At 51.7% G+C, this 25,049-nt stretch overlaps 1 pseudogene; it reads right to left on the bottom strand.

Annotated features, from left to right (window-relative positions):
- The window catches only part of LOC144933357 (paired box protein Pax-9 pseudogene), a 30,412-nt pseudogene extending 7,745 nt beyond the window's left edge, over positions 1 to 22,667 (bottom strand).
- Between the last annotated feature and the right edge of the window lie 2,382 nt (positions 22,668 to 25,049).

Here is a 25,049-nt window from a genome sequence, read left to right as displayed (position 1 = left end):
GGGGCCGAGAGGGTGAGTGTTCTCTGACAGCACTTGCCCCCAGAGGTCCGCGCGCCTCTACGTGGGATCGTTGTGTTGTGTGTACATGCGTTTGTGTGTGTGTGTGTATGTACAGCCTTCAGAGGTGCTCGCTAACAGCACTTGGCTAAACGGTACGTTAAGGCTATACGGGGGATCTTTGTCTTTGTTCAGTATGTGTGGGGAGCTGTCGTGTAGCGGTCAGCACGCTGCGCTACTAACCCGGCGACCCGAGTTCGATTCTCACTCACGGCCGGTCCTGTGCCTCCCCTAGGTCGACTCAGCCTCAAATTAGTACCTGGTGCGAAGTGTAAAACATCGTCACTAGGGAGACAAAGGCGGACTGGCGTGGTGTTGGCCACACACCCCCTTGTGTCCCGTGCCGGCCTTCATGGGTACTACTCGCTCACAGCACTTGCTCAGACAGTCTCTGAAGGCTATATATAGGGGTGGGGATCTTTGTCTTTGTGGAGAACCCGACCACCCGACTTCCATTCCCGCTCGTGGCCACCAACACCAGTGACCAAATTCATCCGACCCGATCGGTCGGTCGGTCGGTCACGGGTGACCAGCACTCGGTCACCTGTGACAGTCTGCCGAATGCTGCACGGTGCTTTGCCTTTTGTTGTATTACCTGGGAATACTTCAGGTCGCCATCGCCACCGCCCGACTTGTCGAGGCCGTTGGCCGCCTGCGTGCCCGCGGGGAAGCTGGGCCGGGCAGCGCCGCACCACTCCTCCGGGATGAGCCCTGCACGGGGGGAGGGGTGGGGGTGGAGCGGGGGAGGGGAGGGGTGGAAGTTGGGTGGGAGGAAGAGACCACAGAGAGACGCAAGCGTTGTGATGGATGGTGGCGGCAAGTGGTTCATTGTAGCACATCGCACTGCTGACTCGCGCCATCCCAGTTCGATTTCACGCTCACGGCCGAAAAAAAGTGTCCTGCCTAAGCGTTAAATGAGTATCTGTTGCGGTGTGTGCACATCAGAACTCGGGCGTGGTGTGTGAGTCACCCATCACGTCCGTGTGCTCGTTCACAACACTTGCCCCAACAGTGCGTTCAAGGCTATACGGGGGATCTTTGTCTAGTATCACTTAGTATGACTTTATTGGCATCAGGGAACACGTTTTGGAGTGCGTCTAACTTTCCGTAGCGTCTTATGATCAGTGGAATACACGATGCGTACAGTTGAGCGCGTTTGAGTGATCGATGCCAAATTCGAATTATGTTTTAAAATAATCAAACATATTCTATGGGTCTTTCGGTAAAGCCACGGAGAGAGAAAAATATCTACGTGGCTTTACCGAAAGACCCATAGAATATGTATTCCTGCAGTCACGAAAGCTTTAAGGCAAGAAAGAACCAAACATTTGAATATGTTGGAATAGTCAGAAAAACAAACGAAAAAATGTTTACATTTTAACCCTTTGGCTGATTGCTTTTACTCACGGGAGATTCTCCGATTCGGGGATGTAAATCGGTTTGATTCTCACGGTGAGCACAGAGGTACGCGATCTCCATCATCAGCTAACAACGAGAAATTTCTCCTCCGGTAGAGTGTGACGCGAAAGACGATAAAAAGCGCATAGACAACACGAAGTGCATTCTTACCACCAACACAATTCTAATACTAATAACAAATCCGCACATTGATTTACTGTCACTCAGAGGGAAGACGTTAACAACCGATGTGACGTTCGAACGCGCTCAGACATTATAATGTTATTACTCATCGGCGTTTACATTGTGAGCTGTCTCACCTTGAGTCCACGTGGTTACGATGAAGACAATGATCACGATGATGCTGACCGATGCTGATTGTCAATAATTAAACGTCGCGTTCGTGACACTGAATATAACAGGAGGATTTCAAGTTTAATTGCGCAATGCCCTACTTAAATTGTAACCGTCTTGGGTGTAATTGGGCAAAGACAGTTGCAGTGTTCGCGAAGGCTACTTAAAGTCTATTTGAGCTGATCAAAGAGCGGCGTGATCCTTTAACGCCAATAAATAACGAACGGACAGGCTTCCCCGTCACTCCGGTGTCATTAAATGTATTTATTTATTTACGTCAGTCGACCTCTGGAGCCTTACGGACCCATCGGTTCCATTCCTCCTCAACCAAGATGCGCTGATACACTTTTTTTTTGCAATGAAACCAAAACGCGCATCCCACAGAGAGAGAGAGGCGAGACGCTCGGTGGGTTTTTGATGCCAGGCAAATGCCCAATGAGGAGGTGCCCGTCTCCTGGTTACAACCTTGAGCCAGTGGTAGACATTCCACGTTCCTTTGGCGGAGGAGAGTGTGTCCAAAGCCACGGTCGACTTCTCCCAACAGAGCGGTACATATTTTATCGACCACACCCCCCGCCCCCCTCGGAGGGACGAATGATGGGCTGAGTAAATCCCCAACCAGGATTTGAACTCGCGACCTCCCGATCGTGAATCGCTCGCTAACCGCAAGACCACGTGGCCGGGTTGTTGACGAGCTCGAGCGAGAACGGTGGCGCGTTGGTTGGCGCCATGCGCTGCTACGAGCCCGACGACCCGAGTTTGATTCCCAACCACGACTAACATCGGTGGCGAGTGATACATCTGTACCCCGATCCTGTGCGTGCGCTTTACCCAAACCGCACTGATCAGCGTGGTGAAGTATGGTCGCGCGGAGCCCTTCATCCAACAACGGTGGATTGACTAAGGGGGCCTTAAATAGCAAATGATTACGAAGGACCAATAGTCTGTTGATGGTGCCGAGGCTTTGACACGATGGCTCTCTGCTCCAGCCCCTCGCTGCAGCCTCACGAGACGCAAGACAGCCGTGCCGTGTCGCGGTTTGCTCCGAGCGGCTGTCTCCGCGGATTTCCCGAGCGGCCGAACAGCGTCGCGTTATTCAGCACTCGCTACGTCCGAGCTCTCGGTCACTCTCCCGAATAAGCTCCGGCACCAGTACGCGGGGCAAGCGGAACGTCGGACATCGAGTCGCCGAGGGGGACCCCGGGGGGGGGGGCGCGGGCGCGGGCACACGCGTGCGTGCGCGCTGTGAACTCGGCGAGTTTGATTTACGCTTCGTCTCTGTCGGTTCAATATCCGTACACCGCGAGTACTCCGACTGCCACGCAGTCTGTTTGCCTTGCCCGTGACCCCCGCGAGCGAGCGCGCCTGTGTGTGTGTGTGTTCGTGCGTGGGGAGCGGTTAGTGCGCTGCGCTACGAAGCCGGCAACTCGAGTTCAATTCCAGCTCGTGGCCACCACCGGCGACGATTATCTGAATTGATCCTAGGCGTCGCCTAGGTCGACTCAGCCTCAAATGAGTACCTGGTGCGGTATGTAAACATCGACACGAGGGAGACAAAGACGGCCGGGCGTGGTGCTGGCCATCCGCCCCCTCGTTTGCCGTTCCGCCCTTCATAGGCGCTCACGAACAGCACTTGCACCAACAGCATGTTAATGCTATACGGGCCATCTTTGTCTTGTGTGTGTACATCATGGGAACTCGCTAAGAAAACTTGCACAAACAGCCTGTTAATGCTATACCGGGAGGTATTTGTCTTTGCTGTTGTGTTAATGGGGGAGCGGTAATGTGGCGGTTAGCGCATTGCGCTAAAAGCCCTGCATCCCGAGTTAAAATTTCGAGTAACGATCAACGTCAGTGGTAATACTTTTTTTTATCTTAACCGCTCCCGCGGATACAAATGCTTGCTTGCTTTCATATACGCACCGCGCATACCGTATATGCGCAGTGCACATGTGCCATTCATCTCAGTCGGTTCAACCGTGACGCCTCCTCCTACCATCAGCAGCGAGCCTTCGACACTTCAAGCGACGGCCTCAAGGTGCCACCATTCCTGGACACTAGCGCTAAGTGGCGACGTTGCCGCCAATTAGCGGCGAACGGCGGCTGCTCTTGTTGTTGGGGCACGCACGCGCACGCACGTACGCACGCACACACATACGCACATGCGTATGTGCGTGCGTGAGTGCACGTTAGTACGCACGTGCGTACGCGTGAGAGCTGTCGAGGGCCTCGCAAGTCGCTTTAAAACAGAGACACGATTCAGCCCTAATTACATTTTCCCCCAAATCCTCCACAGGGAAGCGACATTAGCGGTATAGCCGTGCTGCCGCTGCTGCTGATGATGATGATTACCGCACCAGCTCGGCTCGCTCAGTGCGGAGCGGTGCCGCGTTGGGCCCAGCGCCGGATGATTTAATAACATCTAGGCGCTCGCGGGGGATTCCTCGCCGGAGCCAGTTTTCAAACAGCTGCTATCTGCGTGAAATTCATCGTCCCGCTCGCAGAAGCTGCGTCTCGCGGTCGCCGCTGGCCCATCCGTTGAGCGAATGCCGCGCGCGCGCGCGACTAATCCATGCAGCACATTCGCAGAGTACGCGGCAGAGACCACCCAATATCCCGCCACCGCCTGCCCTACACAGCGTTCGATTATACGCCTGCGTATGCGGCCAAACGTTGAGGAGGCGAATGCCAAAGTCGAGGTCTGATAGAGGCTTTAACAGAATTGTTGGGCAAGTGCTGTGATGTGGTCAAGCAACACGCCCGGCCGCCTTTGTCTCCCCCGCCCGTGCCAGGGCACTCACGGTGCAGGCTGAGTCTGCCTGAATGCCCCCGATCTCGTCTGAACTGGAAAGCTGAGCTGGCTAAAAGCGTGGACGGTACTGTACGTGAATGTGAGAAACGGTTCGGAATTACCAGGTTGTATCGGCTTGGTATGGGAGGTGGCGATGAGGGAGGTGGTGTGGTGCCAGCCCTGTTTGACCAAACATCCCAATGTGGCAGGGCCCTCTTGCCCACAGAGTCTTCAGACTCAGTGAGACATTGCGGGGGGCGAATGAAGTGCTTCGTTATTATTGGTGTTGTTGATTTTGCAACAAAATTATCTGCAGGTGATTCCTCGTGATTGTGTTCGTTGACTAACCCGCGATCCGGCCAATGCTTTGCAACACCTAAAAATTCACCGACACATTTGCAATTATTATCTCAACAGAACGATATCGTAGCGGCAATAATGATAACCAACCATAACGACCACCTACCGCGGGACGGAGGGCTTTCCTGCACCGCGTCAGGTCGTGGAGATTGTTTGACCATACTTCACCACGCTGGTCGGTGCGGTGTAGGTTTAAGGAATCATCCCTCCCTCAACACACTGTACGCATTTGTTTGTTCAGCTCATTGCTTTGTTCAAAGAAACTGGGTTCGCACTACGCTCGAAAAATAATAGGCGACTGGGTTCGGCATATCCACCGCATCCAGTACATCCACATTTGCCATTGTATTATTATTGTTGTTGTGCTGTATCATGTCACAACCGTCGCTGCCAGGCAGCCTGTTGGAGAGCAGGCACCTGCCGGCAAGAGCGGTATCATTCTAAACCCGAAGAAATATGTCCGTTCGTTCATAACACACATCCTCATCAGCCACGTTCAATACACTGCTGGATGAAGGCCTCACAAAGTGTTAATCTTTTGCACGTGACCATCCACCGGCCCGTCCCTCAGGACGTGATGTCCTTTCAGCCAGCCAGGAATACTTCTTTTGTTTTGGTAACATATATATGAAATGCAGTATATAAAATATAGAATCATTGTGCGTCTGTAAATTGACATTTAACTCCACAAATATGAAACACGACGCAGGATGTGTGCATACTGGATAGCTACGTAGCATGCAATACCCAATAGACAAACACTACGGGTGGGTGGGGGGGAACCACATGTTAACAATGGTAAACATTTCTACCAGTTATTCAAATACACATCTGGGTGAGATGATTCGCAACTGCAATGTTTAGCGTGGGCTGTGCGCGTGAAGGAGAGATTTAGTCTGCCTCCGACAACGGGGAACGACTCACATTGTGTCGACTGCCGCGCCCGGCGGTCGGACAGCTATCGCAGCTGTCGGTGGAGGCGTTCACGCATTTGTACATTTTTAGTCGAGGGCAGAATGAATGCACAACTGAACAATAAAGCCGTTATATAGTTCGTTTATGTTGTTGGTATTAGTCCCAAGGAACCGTTCTGGAGAGGGACCCGGATTTTCCAAATGTGACAAAAAACGTCAAATTATAGATAAACGATTAATCACGACACTGAAGCGAATGCAAATCAAAACAAAAAAGCAAACTGCCTCAAATGTGTTTTCCCCATCACTTATTGCACGAAAATAAATCGCTGTTAAATTATAAATTCCCGGCAGCGTCAGTCGGCTCGGGCAGGTTATTTCTTAGACCGAACACAGCACCATTACAAATTTAAGTCACGGAACCATTAATCAGATATAGGCGGTAACTATTGTACTATCGTGTAAGCAGATAAAAAAAATCAACGTAACATTTATTATTATTATAAATTACATAATTGATCGTCCGTTGCCAGGGAGACTTTGAGTCATCATTTGACGGTTCCTATCGCCGCGGTGCTGTGTTTACATTTAAAATTGGCATCAATGAACCGTGTTCACGCGTGGTATTTATCCCATCAGCGTTCGCGCGATGACCTCCTCACATTAACATCGCATCCAGGTGTCAGGTGGTCATTAACGTCATTATTCAGTTTGTGAACTTCGCGATCCTGTGGGAAATTACAAGTGCCTAGCTAAATGACTTGCACCCCACTGGGATTCTTGCACAGCGTTGGTGTACGGTGCTTTTTTCTGGAGGACTTTGCACTTTTTTCCTGGATTTTTCTGTTTGCGCATAGTCACACAGTCACTTTAAGATGTTTTCTTGTTCATGTTTTTGTTTTTTGTTTGTTGCGGTTGCACCCGATTCAAGAGCCAAATGGCTCACAGGGCTATACCAAATAAATGAAACTGAAACTGAACACAAATATATTAGAATGATAGGCAGCATATGCAAGACCTGTGTACGCTGTATATATATGTATATGATACAAAGACAAAGATCCAACGTATAGCCTCCAACAGACTGTATGGCAAGTGCTATTCATGAGAAGCACCGATAAAGCTTTGCCGGGTACGACGCACGAGGCGAGCGGCGTGGCAAACACGACGCCCTGCCGCCTTTGTCTCCCCAGTTGTGATGTTTACACAGCTCATCAGGCCGGGATACGCACGCGTTTGCAATGCAATTCTCTTGACAGTACGCGGCTCAACTGCCATAACAAAACACACAACGCTTCCCTTACCCCACCTTTGTCTCCCCACATAGAGGAAACAATAATCGTCTTAGGCGCACGACAAAACACACACGCACATCGGCCACGCGGCCTTCTGGGTAGTGAATCTATCTCTTCAGCAGTGTTGGTCCGATACATGCAACGCTCTGGACCCGTTTCGACATTCGCTGTCCTCATCGGCAGTGGGGTCACGCCCGATTGACCCCAATGCTGGTGAAGCGACAGATGGTCCTAAGCAATGAGCCTATCTCTAAGCAATGTGGCTCTGGTTAGAAGCAAAGTTCTATAATATAGAGAGACAGAGAACGCAGGACGGTGACCGTTACGCGTGGTCGTGGAGAATTTGAGTCGCTAAATGAGCAATACCTCATTCTCACATATGCCTCTTTACATGACATTATAAAAGCACGTTTCCCTTTTATAAAATCTTATTTTACCAAGCAAGGCCCACTGAGCTACGCAGCTCGCTTTCATAAGCGACCTGACCACGAATGAGAGCTCAACGATGTGGGCTTATCGCGTGGACATTTATAGCAGCCAAATCACTTTAAACACGAGCCACCATCAACCACCCCACGGCCTGGCAACCGGCACCAACATGCGTGTACAACACACACCGTGCACACTTGTGTGTGTATGTGCGTGTACACATATAGTGGGGAGCCATAGTGTAGCGGTTAGCGCTACGCTGCGCTATGAACCCGGCGACCCGAGTTCGATTCCCGCTCACGGCCAACACCAGTGACGATTATCTGAACCGGTCCCGGGCCTCCCCTAGGTCGACTCAGCCTAAAATGAGTACCTAGTGCGATGTGTAAACATCGCCGCTAGGGAGACAAAGGCGGCCGGGCGTGGTGTTGGCCACCCACCCCCTCGTGTGCCGTGCCGGCCTTCATAGGTGCTCGCTAACAGCACTTGCCCCTACAGTCTGTTAAGGCTATACGGGGAATCTTTGTCTTTGTACACACATATGCAACATGTTGTACATATGTCACACGTGACCGTGTCTGCACGCGTTGCCCGCAATGCAGAGGCCTGCTTATGTTACAATTGCACGCGACGCCGATTGGGGCGGGAGACTTCGCAAACAATGTTTATAAAACTCCCTAACAGAGTGCAGGGTCTTTTATTACGGGCTTTATGCTCTTTAAAAATAAAACGCAACACGCGTTACTACGGAATTAAGAGGCCTCCCGTTTACGAACACCCGATAAGGTTAAGCTGGACTCAATAAACCGAATGCAGTATTTTTTTTTTATTCTGAACGTACGCGTGGACTGCATTTATATTGGGCTGCTTGGGGGCTGGCCTGGCCTCTGTAAGAATCTTACATCCCCCCTACCCACCCACCGAATGTTATGGGGTTATATACTGTACTGTAAAGCCAGTCGGCAGTACTTCATTTGAGATGGAAGAGTTCTGAACGAAACGCTGTTCCGTTCCGCGAACAGAATTTGGCTCGCCACATGCACATCCATCAAGTTGATGGCCGTTTTCAAAAATATTGATCGCTCGCTCGCACATACACACACACACTCAACGAGAGTGTATTGTATATTCTATATACTATATATATGTGTGTACATCGTAATACACGAGCCTATCAATCAACACGTCCACATTACGTTCGCCACATGGGCAGTGGCAAGTGCTGTACACACACACACGCGCGCGCGCTCGCACGTGGACATTCACAAGGCCCGCAATTAATCATAGGCAGGACTCTGCTCACCTTCGCCGTACGGGGGGGGGGGTGTGAGACAACGTCGCGTGTCCGACTCGCTGGCGACTGACGGCACAGGTCGGATAATGAAGTAAAAGGGAGTCGGGATATCTGAGCATCAGTGGAAAATGCCGGGAGCGATTTGATGGGCCAGGGAGGGTTCGTTCGGGGAGGATCGGATCGTCCAAGCGCACTGCGCTCTGGAACTCGGTCAGCTCGAGTTGGATTCCTGGCCGCAGCTGAACAACAACAACAACAACGACAACAACAACAACAACACCCGTGGCGAGTGATAGCAGAACTTACACTGCTCAACCCCCCCCAATCCCACAATCAATCTCACACCACTCACCCACCTTCACCCGCACTGACCAACGTGGTGAAGTGTGGTTTAAAAAAAAAAACATCCGTTATCTATACGGCATGGGAAAGCCTTCATTCAGCAGCGGAAATAGATAAATATGGCGAAAATTCAGAAATACGAATTCAAAAAGCCAATGGAAGCCGGATTTAAGCACCCCCAGTATAAACACAGTTCAGATATAAGCAACGCATGGTTACTTGGGGGAAGGCGAAAGGACAACTTCAAATACAAGCACAACTTCTCCGGATATAAGCACAGCCGGACTTAGTTCCCCTGCGGTGTGCTTATATCCACACATTGGGGAGGAAGGGAAGGGGCCACGAGTCTGGATCGAGGAGCCATCATCACTGGGGCTGTCGGTGGTCGGGTGCTCATTCAGAGCCTCACCGGAGCCTCGGCGACAAAGTTGCATGCGATTCGGTGGCATGCAAACCGAATCGCGTGCACTGGCTACGTGTGAGCAGCTCGTGCAACCGAGAAGACGGAGAAAGAGAGAGAGAGACTGCACTTTCAAAGCGATTTAGAGAGCGATTTAAAGGGCTCGTTGAGTCGCGTCGAAATTAATTGTATTGTTTTTTCTACGTGGCGAGGCAGGTACACGGGTGAGCCGAACTGTCTGCGGTTAATGACTTTGTTACTTACAGCTCAGAGCGAACGTCCTTTGGACGTGATCGTCCGTGCGTTCCGCCAGCCAGCAAAACTTTTTTGTTCGTTTATTAGAATCCAGCACGATATTGTCGCAGCTCCGATTGACTCGGTTGGATACGTACGGTCCGAAAGCGGTACAACATACACACTTACACGGAGGCTGATGAGTATGATGCCTGGATCAGCCGTGGTGTCAACGGCGGCTGGGCACGCGGCCCTCATCAGTCACTCGCCGCGTGCTGCAATCGCGCTGAGCATATTCATCCAAGTCGGCGTAACCGCACTGACCAGCGTGGTGAAGTATGACCAAACAACACTCGGCGATCGACACGGCGTACGGAGGCCTTCATCGAGATGTGTGTTATCATAATGCGTGTGTATGTTGTGTGCACTGTGTGTGTGTAATGCGTGTGTGTACTGTGTGTGTGTGTACTGTGTGTGTGTATATACTGCGTGTGTACTGTGTGTGTGTCATGCGTGTGTACTGTGTGCGTACTGTGTGTACTCTACTACTACTACATCTACTACTACTACTACATCTACTACTACTACATCTACTACTACTACATCTACTACTACTACATCTACTACTACTACATCTACTACCACATCTACTACTACTACTACATCTACTACTACTACATCTACTACTACTACATCTACTACCACATCTACTACTACTACATCTACTACTACATCTACTACTACTACTACTACATCTACTACTACTACATCTACTACTACTACATCTACTACTACTACATCTACTACTACTACATCTACTACCACATCTACTACTACTACATCTACTACTACTACATCTACTACTACATCTACTACTACTACATCTACTACTACTACATCTACTACCACATCTACTACTACATCTACTACTACATCTACTACTACTACTACTACATCTACTACTACTACATCTACTACTACTACATCTACTACTACATCTACTACTACTACATCTACTACTACTACATATACTACTACTACATCTACTACTACTACATCTACTACTACATCTACTACTACATCTACTACTACTACATCTACTACCACATCTACTACTACTACTACATCTACTACTACTACATCTACTACTACATCTACTACTACATCTACTACTACTACATCTACTACTACATCTACTACTACATCTACTACTACTACTACATCTACTACTACTACATCTACTACTACTACATCTACTACTACATCTACTACTACTACTACTACATCTACTACTACTACATCTACTACTACTACATCTACTACCACATCTACTACTACTACTACATCTACTACTACATCTACTACTACTACATCTACTACTACTACATCTACTACTACATCTACTACTACTACATCTACTACTACTACATCTACTACTACATCTACTACTACATCTACTACTACTACATCTACTACCACATCTACTACTACTACTACATCTACTACTACTACATCTACTACTACCACATCTACTACTACTTCATCTACTCCTACCGCGTACAGCGAGGAACACCTGTGCCTTCACGTGTCCTTTTGCTTGTTTTGTTTTTGAATGCGAGGGTTAAAGGCGCAGCCCCTGCAACGGCCTGCTCACGCCACTGCTGCCGGAAGGGTCTCCCCAACGGGTGAGAGTACCTGCAGTTTTTACCCCCCACTCCCCACACCACACCGCACGCGACCTGCCGATAGAAACCCGCTGTGGTGTGTGCTCATTCATACTGCCGGGGGGGGGGGGGTGGTATGGTTTACGAGTACCACACCGGGAGATGGAACCGGCGACCTCTAGAAGGCAAGTTCAGCGCTACGGCGCCGGTCCACAGCTACTCTGGTATTGTCTTGCGGGCGCGCGTGTCTCTGTGTGTGTGTGTCTCTGTGTGTGTGTGTGGGAGCGGTAGTGTAGCGTTTAGCGCGCTGCGCTATGAACCTGGCGACCCCGGTTCGATTACCGCTCACGGCCAACACCAGTGACGATTATCTGAACCGGTCCTGGGTCTCCCCTAGGTCGACTCAGCCTGAAATGAGTACCTGGTGCGGTGTGTAAACATCGCCACTGGGGAGACAAAGGCGGTCGGGCGTGGTGCTGGCCTCTCCCACCCGCTTGTGTACCGTTCCAGCCTTCATAGGTGTGCTCGCTAACAGCACTTGCCCCCACAGTCTGTTAAGGCTATACGGGGGATCTTTGTCTTGTGTGTGTACAATATTTTACAATCTTCAGAAATGCATGTGTATGTGTGTACAATATTTGACAATCTTAAGAAATGCATGTGTGTGTGTACAATATTTGACAATCTTAAGAAATGCATGTGTGTGTGTACAATATTTGACAATCTTAAGAAATGCATGTGTGTGTGTACAATATTTTACAATCATCAAAAATGCATGTGTGTACAATATTTGACAATCTTCAGAAATGCATATGTGTGTGTGTACAATATTTTACATTCTTCAGAAATGCAAGTGTGTGTGTGCACAATACTTAACAATCTTCAGAAATGCATGTGTGTGTGTTCACAATATGTTACATTCTTCAGAAATCCATCAGCCGTGTTTCGTTTGAAGCAGAAACCACACGCAGGAGTGGAGTTGATCTGCAGGAGACTCAGCTGTTAGTGAACTAATTACGCTATGTAACACGATTGTTTGTCCTGGGTAGTAAATGTTATTTTTTTAATTTGCTTATGTCTAAAAAGTATATATGAAATGGCTATTATTCCCCACAAACTTTGCTTTTGTGACCAGGACTTTACGTGAAGGAATGACACAAATGCACACCACGTTTTCACATTTAAAATAGGTTAAAAAAAATTTCACTGTCCTAGTCACAAAAGCAAAGTTTGTGGGGAGTCATAGCCATTTTCTGTACTTTTGAGGCTTAAGCAATTAGAAAGTAACACTTACTACCCAGGGACAAATGTTTTTGTTCTTGTTGTTACACAGTGTTATCTGTTTACTACTGCCCTAGGGGCGGTGCTCAATCATAAACAACAACAACAACAAGACAACTCAATACGTCACTCAATAACAATGTGACCGAAGACGACACATATATATGTACAAGAAAAAAAATAGATGTGTTCCGGAAATGGCCCATATTTGGTGCTATGAACAAGGGACATTTCCCGAAACGTCGCCTCTTTCTTGAAATATACCTTTTCTAAAACCAGATTGGCGAAAGTGTCGCGGGTATGCTGCCGTGCAATTTCCAGTCGGTGTTGCTGAAGTAGCGATGCTGTGCGTTGCAGTACACGATACAGTACACAATACAGTACACAAGTACACACTCAGGGCATCGCTGTGCCATACGGGGGGGGGGTGGGGGTGAATTATACCGTTTTCTTTCTGGATTATAAGACGCACTTATCCGCCTCCACTATATTTTAAAGTAATCGCTTAGGGCTGCGTCTTATAATCCGGTAGTTGCGTGCGCGTGTGTTTGTGGTGCAAATGTTTATTGGCAATTTCTCGCAAAGTCTTTAAAGGGTGCGACTTACTTTGGGAAGGTCTTATAATCTAGACGATACGGTAGTTGATACATATACTTGTGTATATATTATAAATACTGCACGTCAACCCACTGCTGCATGGATGCGTCATTTACCACGGGGGTTGCCATGGGGGTCGTTTGTTTATTTACAGTGTGGTGAAGTATGGTCACTCGCGTCGTTCACCACGCTGGCTACATCAGTCCGGGGTGGGTGATTGATTGTGGGGGGGGGATTGTGAGATTACGAGCCGTTCAGATTTCACGCGCGCCACTCATGTTTAGCCGTGGACCGCAATCGAACTCGGGATACCTTAGTTGGGTTCATGCCTCCACTGCTCCACGACAATGAATTGAGTTTCTACGCTCAGACATTGATTGCATGCGTTCCATGATGACATCTGTGTGAGCCTCGCCGTTACATGCTGATGTTTTTTTTGTCGTTTAATATTTGCCGTCAATGTTCCCCGTGTTAGTTTTTGTTTTGTTTCCATTGTATCGCGATTACAATGGTCACCCGGCAGAATTTGTTTAGGCAAAGGAGAGTCTGGCCCGGTTTCAACATTCGATACCTCATCAGCAGTCACGCTCCTTAACACTATTGCCGGATGGATTTTCAGACGTTTTTGGCAAGGGCACTCCCGGCTACAACACGGGAGCAGTGTTCACTCGTAAAACCAACGTTGTGTTCGTTATTAAATATCAACAACAACATCATCAACCATGGTCAATTATTAAATATCAACAACAACATCATCAACCATGGTCAATCCACTGCTGAATGAATGTCTCTCCCAATCCGTCGCCACCCCTCACAGTATGATGCAATATAAGGGGTTATAATTACATACTGTGTGATCGAAGTGTCGTACAAATTAATCGACAAAGTTTGAAGCCATCAAAAAGAGCGTATACGTTCATTATAAGATACTATAATTCAGATGGTACCACTACATATTGCAAAAGAAATAACGTATCCAAATGTATATGATGTACATTTATATTTACATAACAGTTTGAACAACACTTGATACAATGTTTTATAATTGTACAGATATAAACGACGTGTGATGCTTTCGTTATTTCCGATTCTCAAAGTCGATTTAGTAACAAACTATTATGGTATTATTATAGTGGTATTAAGATGCAATCGTATAATACTATATTTGTCTCCTTTTCATGGCACTGTGATTATTGGCGATTTAGTTATGAAAAAAAAAATCCTCGAGACTTAAAGTGGCTCTACAATCAACCAGCCAACAACCGTGTTGACTTGAATGTATAGAGTACACCTGATATACAGTATACGTAAAGTATATATACATACTAAATCCCCCGTATAAATTCAGCAGACTGTTGGGGCAAGTGCTGTGAGCGAGCGCCTATGAAGGCCGTCACGGCACACGAGGGAGTGGGTGGCCAACACCACGCCCGGCCGCCTTTGTCTCCCCCAGTGGCGATGCTTACACACCTTGGGGAGACCCAGGCCCGGTTCAGATAATCGTCACTGATGGTGGTCGTGAGCTCAGCGCGCTCACCACTGCACCACCGCTCCCCATATTTATGTCAATACCATATAATACACATAATACTACACACACATATATACGCTACACACACATACATGCGCACATACATATGGATATATATATATACGTTTATATATTTACATGTACATATCACATAGCCAATTCGCATTGCGTCCCTGCCTGGAGGGGACAGGTTTGCTGGGATCATAAATAATTTAGAAATCCGCGTCGGTTTATCTCCGACCTCCTCCTCCTCATCCTCTCTCGCTCTGCCTTGCTGAGCCGGTGACACGAGGGAGCACGTGAATGCGAGGGGGGATGTCGAGGAGGTGTGTCGGGCGGGGGGCAGTCATCACACCACCCATACCCCCCGGGGGTGGAGAGGAGAGATAACACGACCATCACCGTCACGTGTCTCCACGACAAGCCGCAGCTCTGCGTTCATTGAAACAAAATAGAAACAATATCTCCCCCCCCCCCCATGGCTGCTGCTCGCCACGATGTCCGACGTTTCGCTGGTGGCGCGTGGAGCGCAGCGTCAGAAATCACATTGCACCGAACACGAGCCAACGAGATGTGCAGCCCGGGCGCGAGACCACGACTACTATCGTGGAAGTAGTCGTCGTGATGAAGCAAGGCGGTCAAGCGCACATTTAGAGTACGTTCATAAATAGCGGCCAAATACGACCCACGGGCAAAGGCACGTACAACATCTAGATGTGAGGTTGCAAGTAATGCAGAGTTGAGACGAGAGGGGAGAGGTAGGAGAGTGCGTGGAGCGAGATGGAGAGGTAGGGGAATGCTTGTTGGGGAGTGGAGCCAGACGAGAGGGGAGAGGTAGGAGAGTGCGTGGAGGGGAGTGGAGTCTGACGAGAGGGGAGAGGTAGGAGAGTGCGTGGAGGGGAGTGAAGTCTGACGAGAGGTAGGAGAGTGCGTGGAGGGGAGGGGAGTGGGACGAGAGGGGAGAGGTAGGAGAGTGCGTGGAGGGGAGTGGAGTGGGACGAGAGGGGAGAGGTAGGAGAGTGCGTGGAGGAGAGTGGAGTGGGACGAGAGGGGAGAGGTAGGAGAGTGCGTGGAGGGGAGTGGAGTGGGACGAGAGGGGAGAGGTAGGAGAGTGCGTGGAGGGGAGTGGAGTGGGACGAGAGGGGAGAGGTAGGAGAGTGCGTGGAGGGGAGTAGAGTGAGATGAGAGGGGAGAGGCAGGAGAGTGCGTGGAGGGGAGTAGAGTGAGATGAGAGGGGAGAGGCAGGAGAGTGCGTGGAGGGGAGTAGAGTGAGATGAGAGGGGAGAGGCAGGAGAGTGCGTGGAGGGGAGTAGAGTGAGATGAGAGGGGAGAGGTAGGAGAGTGCGTGAAGGGGAGTGGAGTGTGACGAGAGGGGAGAGGTAGGAGAGTGCGTGGAGGGGAGTGGAGTGGGACGAGAGGGGAGAGGTAGGAGAGTGCGTGGAGGGGAGTAGAGTGAGATGAGAGGGGAGAGGTAGGAGAGTGCGTGAAGGGGAGTGGAGTGTGACGAGAGGGGAGAGGCAGGAGAGTGCGTGGAGGGGAGTAGAGTGAGATGAGAGGGGAGAGGCAGGAGAGTGCGTGGAGGGGAGTGGAGTCTGACGAGAGGTAGGCGAGTGTGGAGTGGGACGAGAGGGGAGAGGCAGGAGAGCGTGTGGAGGGGAGTGGAGCCAGACGAGAGGGGAGAGGTAGGAGAGTGCGTGCAGGGGAGTAGAGTGAGATGAGAGGGGAGAGGCAGGAGAGTGCGTGGAGGGGAGTAGAGTGAGATGAGAGGGGAGAGGCAGGAGAGTGCTTGGAGGGGAGTAGAGTGTGATGAGAGACAGGAGAGTGCGTGGAGGGGAGTAGAGTGAGATGAGAGGTAGGAGAGTGCGTGGAGGGGAGTAAAGTGAGATGAGAGGGGAGAGGTAGGAGAGCGCGTAGAGAAGAGAGGTGTAGTAGTAGGGGCGAGTTCACGGAGGCTGTCGATGAACGGTGAATGAACGCGGTGAGAACGTTTCACTGCACTGGGCGTGTGCGGCGTGCGTCCGCAATCATCCCTACATCCTGAACATCCTTCATTTAACCACGCGGAGAGCACGTGCAGGAAACACGCAGAGTCTATCCGGCGAATGCTGCTGCCAGGCGTTCGGAGTCGTGTGCCAGTGTACTCAGTCGCAAGGGCCCTGGGTCTTTGTGCCCCCCGGGTGCAGTTGCACCGCCTGCGTACTCGGCAGCCACGCTGACGCAGCGGCCCACTCACTGAGCGCAATACAGCTCCTAGTCTTTAACGTCTTCTTCTCGCGATCGATTCAAGGTGGCGCGCTTCATTCGTTCCACGCAGCGCTCCAACGTGCACTAGGAATCGAGCTGTGACTCTCGTCCAAAAGCGGCTCATAGAGCGGCGAGCTATAAGGGCCGTCTCTAGTCGCGCGTGTTGCCGTAATAATGACGGTAATACCGACAACAAATATCACCACCTCGATTATGAACAGTGCCTTCGTAGACGAACGTTTCTAATATGGTGTACTAACGTTTCAGGCGACGGTCCTTAAGAGCGGAACAAGAGCGGACGTATGCATTGAGTTGTTCTGTCGTGGAGGCTGTGTGGGGGGTTGCTAATTGTGGCAAACATTAGTGGATGGCCAATTTTCCTTTCTTACAACGCACTGCGCGGTAAGGGTGGGGGTAGTGATCGATGGTAAAATGGTTAGCGCACTCGCGCTTTGAACCAAACCTGCCCTCGTCAGATTCCCGGCCACGATTACCACCAGCGGCGTCTGAACCTGTCCTGCCACCCCCCTGCACCTCACTTCACCGACCTATCGCACTGACCAGCGTGGTGAAGTATGGTCAAACTACCGACCCCCCCCCTCCGCCCGGCACGACCGACGCGCGGAGTGGTTTCGGCTTTCATTCAGCAGTAGATGAACAAAGGGCTGTTAATTTACAATTTATCATACGCACGCGTATCCGCACCTCCGATGAGCATGGCTAGCTGCGTGCGAGTGCGATAGAAGGTGAACAGACGTACGCTGCTGTACGGTAAAGCCAGGGGCACTAAAATGTACACGGCGATCCACATGCAGATACCCCACTCTGTTCGAACCAACTCCTTCCATTCTTCTCAACAGCTGATCGGATTTCGCGAAAGCGCGATGCCTCCGCATGCTACGGAGGAGAGAGCTGGCGAGATGCAAGCCGATCGAGGTCGGTGGGAGACGCGTAGATGCTTTGACGTAACAAATGTTTTCTTCGATACGATGTTTCATCTACAATTTAAGTGGGGTATCCATAAATGGCTCACTTAGATTTTTTATTGTATTTATTTAAACAGGAAGGTCCCAGCGAGCTGTTATTGACTATGAAACGTCGTAGGCGTCCTCCGACGGTACGGATGTTGCCGTGCTGCACTACAGATCTTACATTTACAATCACGGTTGCATAGGTCGCGTTACCTACGGCGAGTCTCGATAAATGTTTATCGATCGGAACGAGTGCCGGATCGTGCCTGTATTTCGCAACGCCCTGACTCGCTCTTGAATTGATGAGGATTGTTTGTGTTGCGATCGTAAACGTCGTGATTTGTTTCATTTCATTTCTATCGACGTGACTTTACCGAAAGAACCAAAAGTGTACGGAGCCCTGACTCGCATCACGTTACGCAGCGGTCGGAGGCCTTAACGCCAGACGCGCCTTTTGGTGAACACCCCTTTACCAACTCGAGTGCAGGCGATGGTCTCATACACGGGGGGAGTCGCCTCGAGCGACCGCGGAACGCGAATCGTAAGTCGCGCCCACAGTCATCCTGCATTGGCGCCGCGCGCGCGTGTTGCTGTCCGGCGCGATGTCCTTCGTTTCGTTCTCAAGTTGCCGAGGAAGAACGCGAACGAGGCTCGCGCGGCACGCAGAGCGAAACGTCGGACCGCGCACACGCCCAGCGACACGCGGTACAGCCCGAAAACTATATATATATAATGTCGAATCATTGATGTATTTGCTTGTACTGTATACCCAAGAAAGTCTCGGCGAGGTTCAAGACTCGTTTTACAAGTGGATCTTGCCAAGGTTTCGCACGAGGGGAGCGATGTTACGGCTCTTAACCGCTGCCGCCCTGCGTGGTCGCAGGTCTGCGATGTCGCAGGGCGTGTTTCAGCACTGGGGCTGCGCTTTTTTGTCTCAAAAGCAGTTCCACTGTGGGTGTAGGGTTTAGCTATGGCAGGAGACCCGGGGGAAGCCGGGGAACACGCGTACAGAACGGGTGTAAGGTTTCCGCGTGTCATGTCTGCACCACGATCAATAACATTTCACAACCGCGAATACGTGTATATATATACGCAGTAATCTTACGGTGTATTTATAAATATTGTCGCAATGTAAATACGCGTCAATTTACGCCAACGAATTCGTTCAAATTAATTGAAACACGCAAATGAAATTCAAAGTGCACGATTTCATTATCGATTTGTGAATGGCAACGGGTAGTCGAATCACTATAACACACACTCGGATAGAGTCCACATTATAATAACATCCGTATATGCATGAGTAATATTCGACTAAATCACACAACAACGTAGGAAAGAAGCTACGGTCGTTATCAATCCACGGCTACATGGAGGCCAATTCACGGTCATGGCTATTATATGAGCATCATACTTCACCACGCTGGTAAATGCGGGTTGATGATTAGGGGGGAGGTGGAGCGAGGGTGGGGGCATAATCGGTTCAGACATTACTCGATGCTGGTGTGAGCCGTGGTTTGGAGTCGAACTCAGGGACGCTGGGTCTAATAGCAACAGCGCTTAGCGTTGTGTATGTATGTATGTTGAACTTCTTTCGCACCGTACGCAGACAATCGTGCGTAGAGGGGGGGGGGGGTAACAAACTAAACACACAACACGCAGTTAATAACCCTCGCCAACGCTACATCCATTCACGAAACAACAACAACAACAACGCAAGAGCCACTTCCTGCACGAAGCCAGATCGTCAACACTTGTCCAAGCGCTGTCTATGTAAGAGGCTGCGTGTTCCCCTTTCGTCTGACGAAGCTCTCGGAATTCCTTGACCACCTTCATCGGTGCCCTTTGTTGTGGGGGGTGGTGGTGTGGGTGGTGGTGGTGGAACGCGAAGGTATATCTCAGCGCAACGCTTTAACGACGCAATTCCTTGGCCCCAGAGCCAGGCAACCCGAGGCGTGCGGGCCCAACCTCGGCAGCGCTCTCTCTCTCTCCACGTCACTCAAATATCAAATCGGACCTCGGTTCGTCCGTCCGCGGACAAATTGGACAACAATTAGGACAGTCGCACATCTGCTGCTCGCTCCGCTCTCTGTCTCTCTCGCGGTCTCTCTCTCTCTGCTTTGACGCGTGAGACGTGGATTTGAATCTGCTACGTTAGGTCCGACAGGTTAGAGCAGCAACAATCACCAACTTGGTTTGGGGATCCGAGTGAGCAGGAGAGTGCGGTTATACTGTACAAGGGAGGCCGAGGTTACACGAATCCAGCAATCGTAAAGCCCGAAAAAATGTAAACAGGTCAAAGTTAGGAACGTTCAAAAGACAAAAACATTAAGCCAAAATCACGTAGCAGTGTAACTCTCCGAGCGGCAAGAGAACGAGCCACCTGTCTCGCCTACGGCTTGACTACCCCGTACGTTTCCGCGGTTGTGCCGTTTGAACTGAATATTGAGCTGGCGAAGTATCATTCTCAGCGCGTGTAGCGAAACGTCGGACATAAAAAACACACTGCCCGAACAACATCAACAACAACAACAAAACACATGGCGGAGCGAGCTACGACCGGGCGTGTGGCTTTGAAATGCAGTTCTGAATTTATGGCTCGAGTACAATCTTCTGTACGTGGGTTGGACGTTTTGCCACAAGACATCTCCTGAAATGTTGCAGTCTTCGTCTTGGGTATGACTCAAAACGAACGCGGGATACATTAACGGGTGCTCTAGTCTTATAGTACAAAATAAAACCCCTCCCGCGCCACCCCTATAGCCTGAACAGACTGTTGGGGGAATGTGCTGTCAGTGAGCAGCTTCACCCATGAAGGCCACGCACGGCACACCGCACCAGGTACTCGTTTAAGGTTGGGTCTACATAGGGGAGGCCCAGGACCGGTTCAAGGTTCCGTTCGCCACTTGATGGTCGTGAGCGGGAATCGAACGCGGGACGCCGGTTTCGTTACGCAGTTCGCGAACGCGACGGCGCGTGTGTGTGTGTGAATAATCTACAAAAAATATCCGCCCGCATTGCCTTAACATACTCTTTGGGGCAAGTTCTGTTCGTGCGCATGGTCTATACACACACACACATATACACCGACGGATGATACTAACGGAGGAAGTACAAAAACAACTTGGCGCAGAGATCTGTTGAATAGAGCACAAATCTTGCTACAGCCATCGAGAGTTTTTAGTGTGGACGGATGCACGAAACCACTGTCCCGCTCTCACTGCTGAGCGGGCTCTCACTTGGTAAAGAAAGCGCATTGATGGACGGAAAACACAACTATCGCCACCACCACCATCATCATCATCACTCCGTCACCATTACCACATTCACTGTTCACCAACACCGCTACTATCACGACCACAATCACCTTCATAAAGCACCACCACCATCATTACAACCTCCACCGACATCAATACAATTGCCACCAGCATTACCACCACGACCACCGCTTTCACTACCACGACCACAACCACCGCAATCATTATCATCGTCGCCGTTACCACGAGCACCAACCACCGCTACCACCACCACCACCACCACCACAACTTTCCACTACCGCCACCGGCCTCTCACCTTGCTGCTCGGCCGCCGTCCTGAAGCCCAGGATGTCGCTCACGGTGTAGGAGGAGGGCCACGAGCGCGGCAGCCCCGCGGGGATGTGCACGCCCGTGGCGCCGTGCATCGCGTGCGCGCCGCCCTTCCCCGCGGGCCCGTGTCCGTGGTGGTGGTGGTGATGGTGGTGGTGGTGATGCAGCTGCGAGCTCGTGTAGGCCGCGTACAGAGCTCCGTACGGCACCGCGGCCGCGGCTGCGGCTGCGGCGGCCGCCGACTGCTTACAGGAGGCCATGCCCGACGCGTCCTGCATCTGCGAGCACGGCTGCGACATGCTGCCGATCTTGTTGCGCAGGATGCGGCTGATGGAGCTCACGGAGGGCACGTTGTACTTGTCGCAGACGCCGTCGGCGAGCAGCCGGTCGCGGATCTCCCACGCGAAGATGCCCGGGTCGCGCTGCTTGTAGTCGCGGATGTGCTTGACCACGTTGGGGGTGGTGACGCGCGGCTTGCTGCCCCCGATGGCTCCGGGCAGGATGGAGCCCGTCTCGTTGTAGCGAGCCAGGATCTTGGAGACGCAGCCGTGGGACACGCGCAGCTGCCGCGAGATGTCGCACGGCCTGATGCCCAGCTGCGCCAACTCGACGATCCGCAGGCGGATCGGGTTCGGCAGAGGTCGCCCGTTCACGAAGACGCCGCCGAGTTGGTTGACCTCGCCGAAGGACTGGTCTGCGCCCGGGGCGGCAGCCACACGCACGCCCGGCGACACGCGGGGGGGGCAACAGCAACGGGGTTGAGCATGGCAACAACAATAATAATAATACGTAATAATCATGATAACGACAAACAACTAATTATCATTATTGTTATAACCGACGCGAAACGATCTTCTGTTCCAATCCACCCGCGGTTACGCATTTACACGCGAGCGTGTGTATGTGCGTGCGTGTCAGAGTCATGTGCGAATATTGAAACCTGGTCCTGGGCCTCCCCTAGGTCGGCTCAGCCTTAAATAGATCTCTAGTGCGGTGTGTATTAAACATCGCCGCTGTTGGAGACAAAGGCGGCCGGGCGTGGTGTCGGTTCACCCCATCCCATCGCGTGCCGTGCGAACAGCACTGAGCACCCCCCCCCCACAGTCTGTGCAAGCCCATACGGGGGGGGGTTCCAAAAAGTCGCGTGGTCTCTCTCCCATTCGGTGTGTGTCGATCAACTCGTGAGCGAGTGAGTGAGTGGAGGGTCCCAGTCCACAGAGGCGGGATGGATGCGCACGTGGCGAGACGCGAGGGTTGGAGCCCGAGAGAGACGCGAGGGTTGGAGCCCGAGAGAGAGAGAAACGCGAGGGTTGGAGCCCGAGAGAGAGACGCGAGGGTTGGAGCCCGAGAAAGAGAGAGACGGAGAGATCACGACTCGTCACATTGACGCGAAGAGAGAAGGGTCGATGATGATGATAACGACTCTCTCTCTCTCTGCTCGTGTGCGTTAGCGAGGCGCGTCGAATACACCGGTGTGTTCGACCCCGCTCAGCGTGTTACACAGCGCGCACACACGGTTGCGCTCTCACGCACGGGTACACCGTGAGCAAAGAGAGACACGTCGGGCACAATAGACCTGCACGTGGACAATGTGCGCAGTGACTCTCCTCATGGTGGGACACACACACAGAGTTGCGAGCGACGGCTCCGTTGCAAAGCCTCCCAATCAGCGATTACGCGACGCGTCAGCGTTACGCAGCCGCTTTCTGTCGGCGGAAACATCGCTCACTCAACCCCTGCCGTCCATTCAATTTCCCTTCACTCAGCCCAGCGGCGGCGGCGCAAACGCCGTCGAAGAAGCAACCCGCGCCAACCTCCCTGCGACCTGTAAACGGAGGTCCCATGGCTTGTTGCTGTCTCGTACGTGCGATCTCCCCCAGTGGCGGCCGGCAAACAACTGTCACGCTAACAACAGAGCCGCACGGGTAAACGCATGAGCCCCGCTATCAGCGGCAGCAGCAGCTGCGGGCGAAGCCGGCTAACGCGTACGAGCGGTGTCCGCGATGCGGAACGCGACTTGTTGTTGTTGCTACACGGCTGAGCGGACGGGTGCGCGCGCGCGCGCTGAACTTCTTTCGCGCCGTACGTGGCCAGCCGTGCTCATCGGAGATGCGGGGGGGGGGGCGGCGAGAGGGCAACAAACGCGACGCGGGCAAAGGGAGGGAAGAGGTCGGCAGTCAAAATAACAAGAAGAGACACTTCGTGTTGTTGTTCGAATTCGGTAAACAAAAAAAACAACAACAATTACTTAATATTTGGCCACCGAACCCCTTCCCGGCGCCGCCTGTGAAGGAGATGTGACGGCGAGACATCGACAACGACGACGACGACCACGACGACCACGACGAGACATCAACGGCGACGTACCCATGTTGACGCAACTCTCACAGCGGCGCGCTCGCACCTCCTGCACGAGTCCCGAGTTCGCGGCGTTTGTTTCGAAGCGTCCTTTTTTGTTGTTGTTGCTGTTGTTGTTGCTGTTGTTGCTGCTGCTGCTGTTCGCCGATCGATGCTTTTTCTTGGTCGCGGCTGTTAAATGTTTTACGCGAGCGCGCGTTTCAATAAAAAACACACACACACACACAAAGACGTCCGTCCCCTCGCAAGAAATGAAAGGCCGCTGTGGCTGCACCATTCGTCCAAGGACGGGCGGCTGGCGGCGAGGGGTGGGGGGGGTCCTTGCGAGCGAGGAAGCGAGGCCGCGGGGAACGATCGGCGAGGGCGGGATATATAGCGAGTCCTGTCGCTGGAGCAGTAAATCCGATCTCCGAGGACGAGTGGGGGGTGGGCGGGAAGGAGAGCTGACGGTAGGAGGAGGGAGGGAGGAGGAGGAGAGGGAGGAGGAAGAGGCGAGAGAGGTTGGGGCGGGCGGGGTAAGAGGCGAACTTCTCTCTGGGCGACTGGCGTAGTGAACCGAGCACGTCACTCCGGCTCTCCACCCCAGCCAGACCCCCCCCCACCTCCCACACCCACCCTTCCTCGCACTCCCCGCCCCATCCTCATCCTCTCCACCGCACTCCAACTCTCTCCTGCCGCACGGTGCCTCCTCGTTCACTCAGCCGCCGCAGGAGAGGGTGGGCGCGGGGCGGACGTGTCGAGATCTCGGGCTTCGCGTCTTCTCAGTGGCCGATCGGGACCCGTGGCTCGTAGCCCGGCCCTGTCCGGCACAGATGGTCCTGAACCTCGCCCTGTGAGCATTCGCTCTCCTCCCACCTTCCCTGTCTCTCGCTCTCTCTCTCTTTCTCTCTATCCACCGCGCAGGTATATCGACGCGAATCGGGTCAGAGTGAAGAGTTCCCGTGGCGT

This window comes from Lampetra fluviatilis, chromosome 7 (assembly GCF_964198595.1).
Source record: "Lampetra fluviatilis chromosome 7, kcLamFluv1.1, whole genome shotgun sequence".
Taxonomy (NCBI): domain Eukaryota; kingdom Metazoa; phylum Chordata; class Hyperoartia; order Petromyzontiformes; family Petromyzontidae; genus Lampetra; species Lampetra fluviatilis.
The sequence above is the reverse complement of the archived record's forward strand: the minus strand, read 5'-3'. Positions and strand labels throughout refer to the sequence as shown.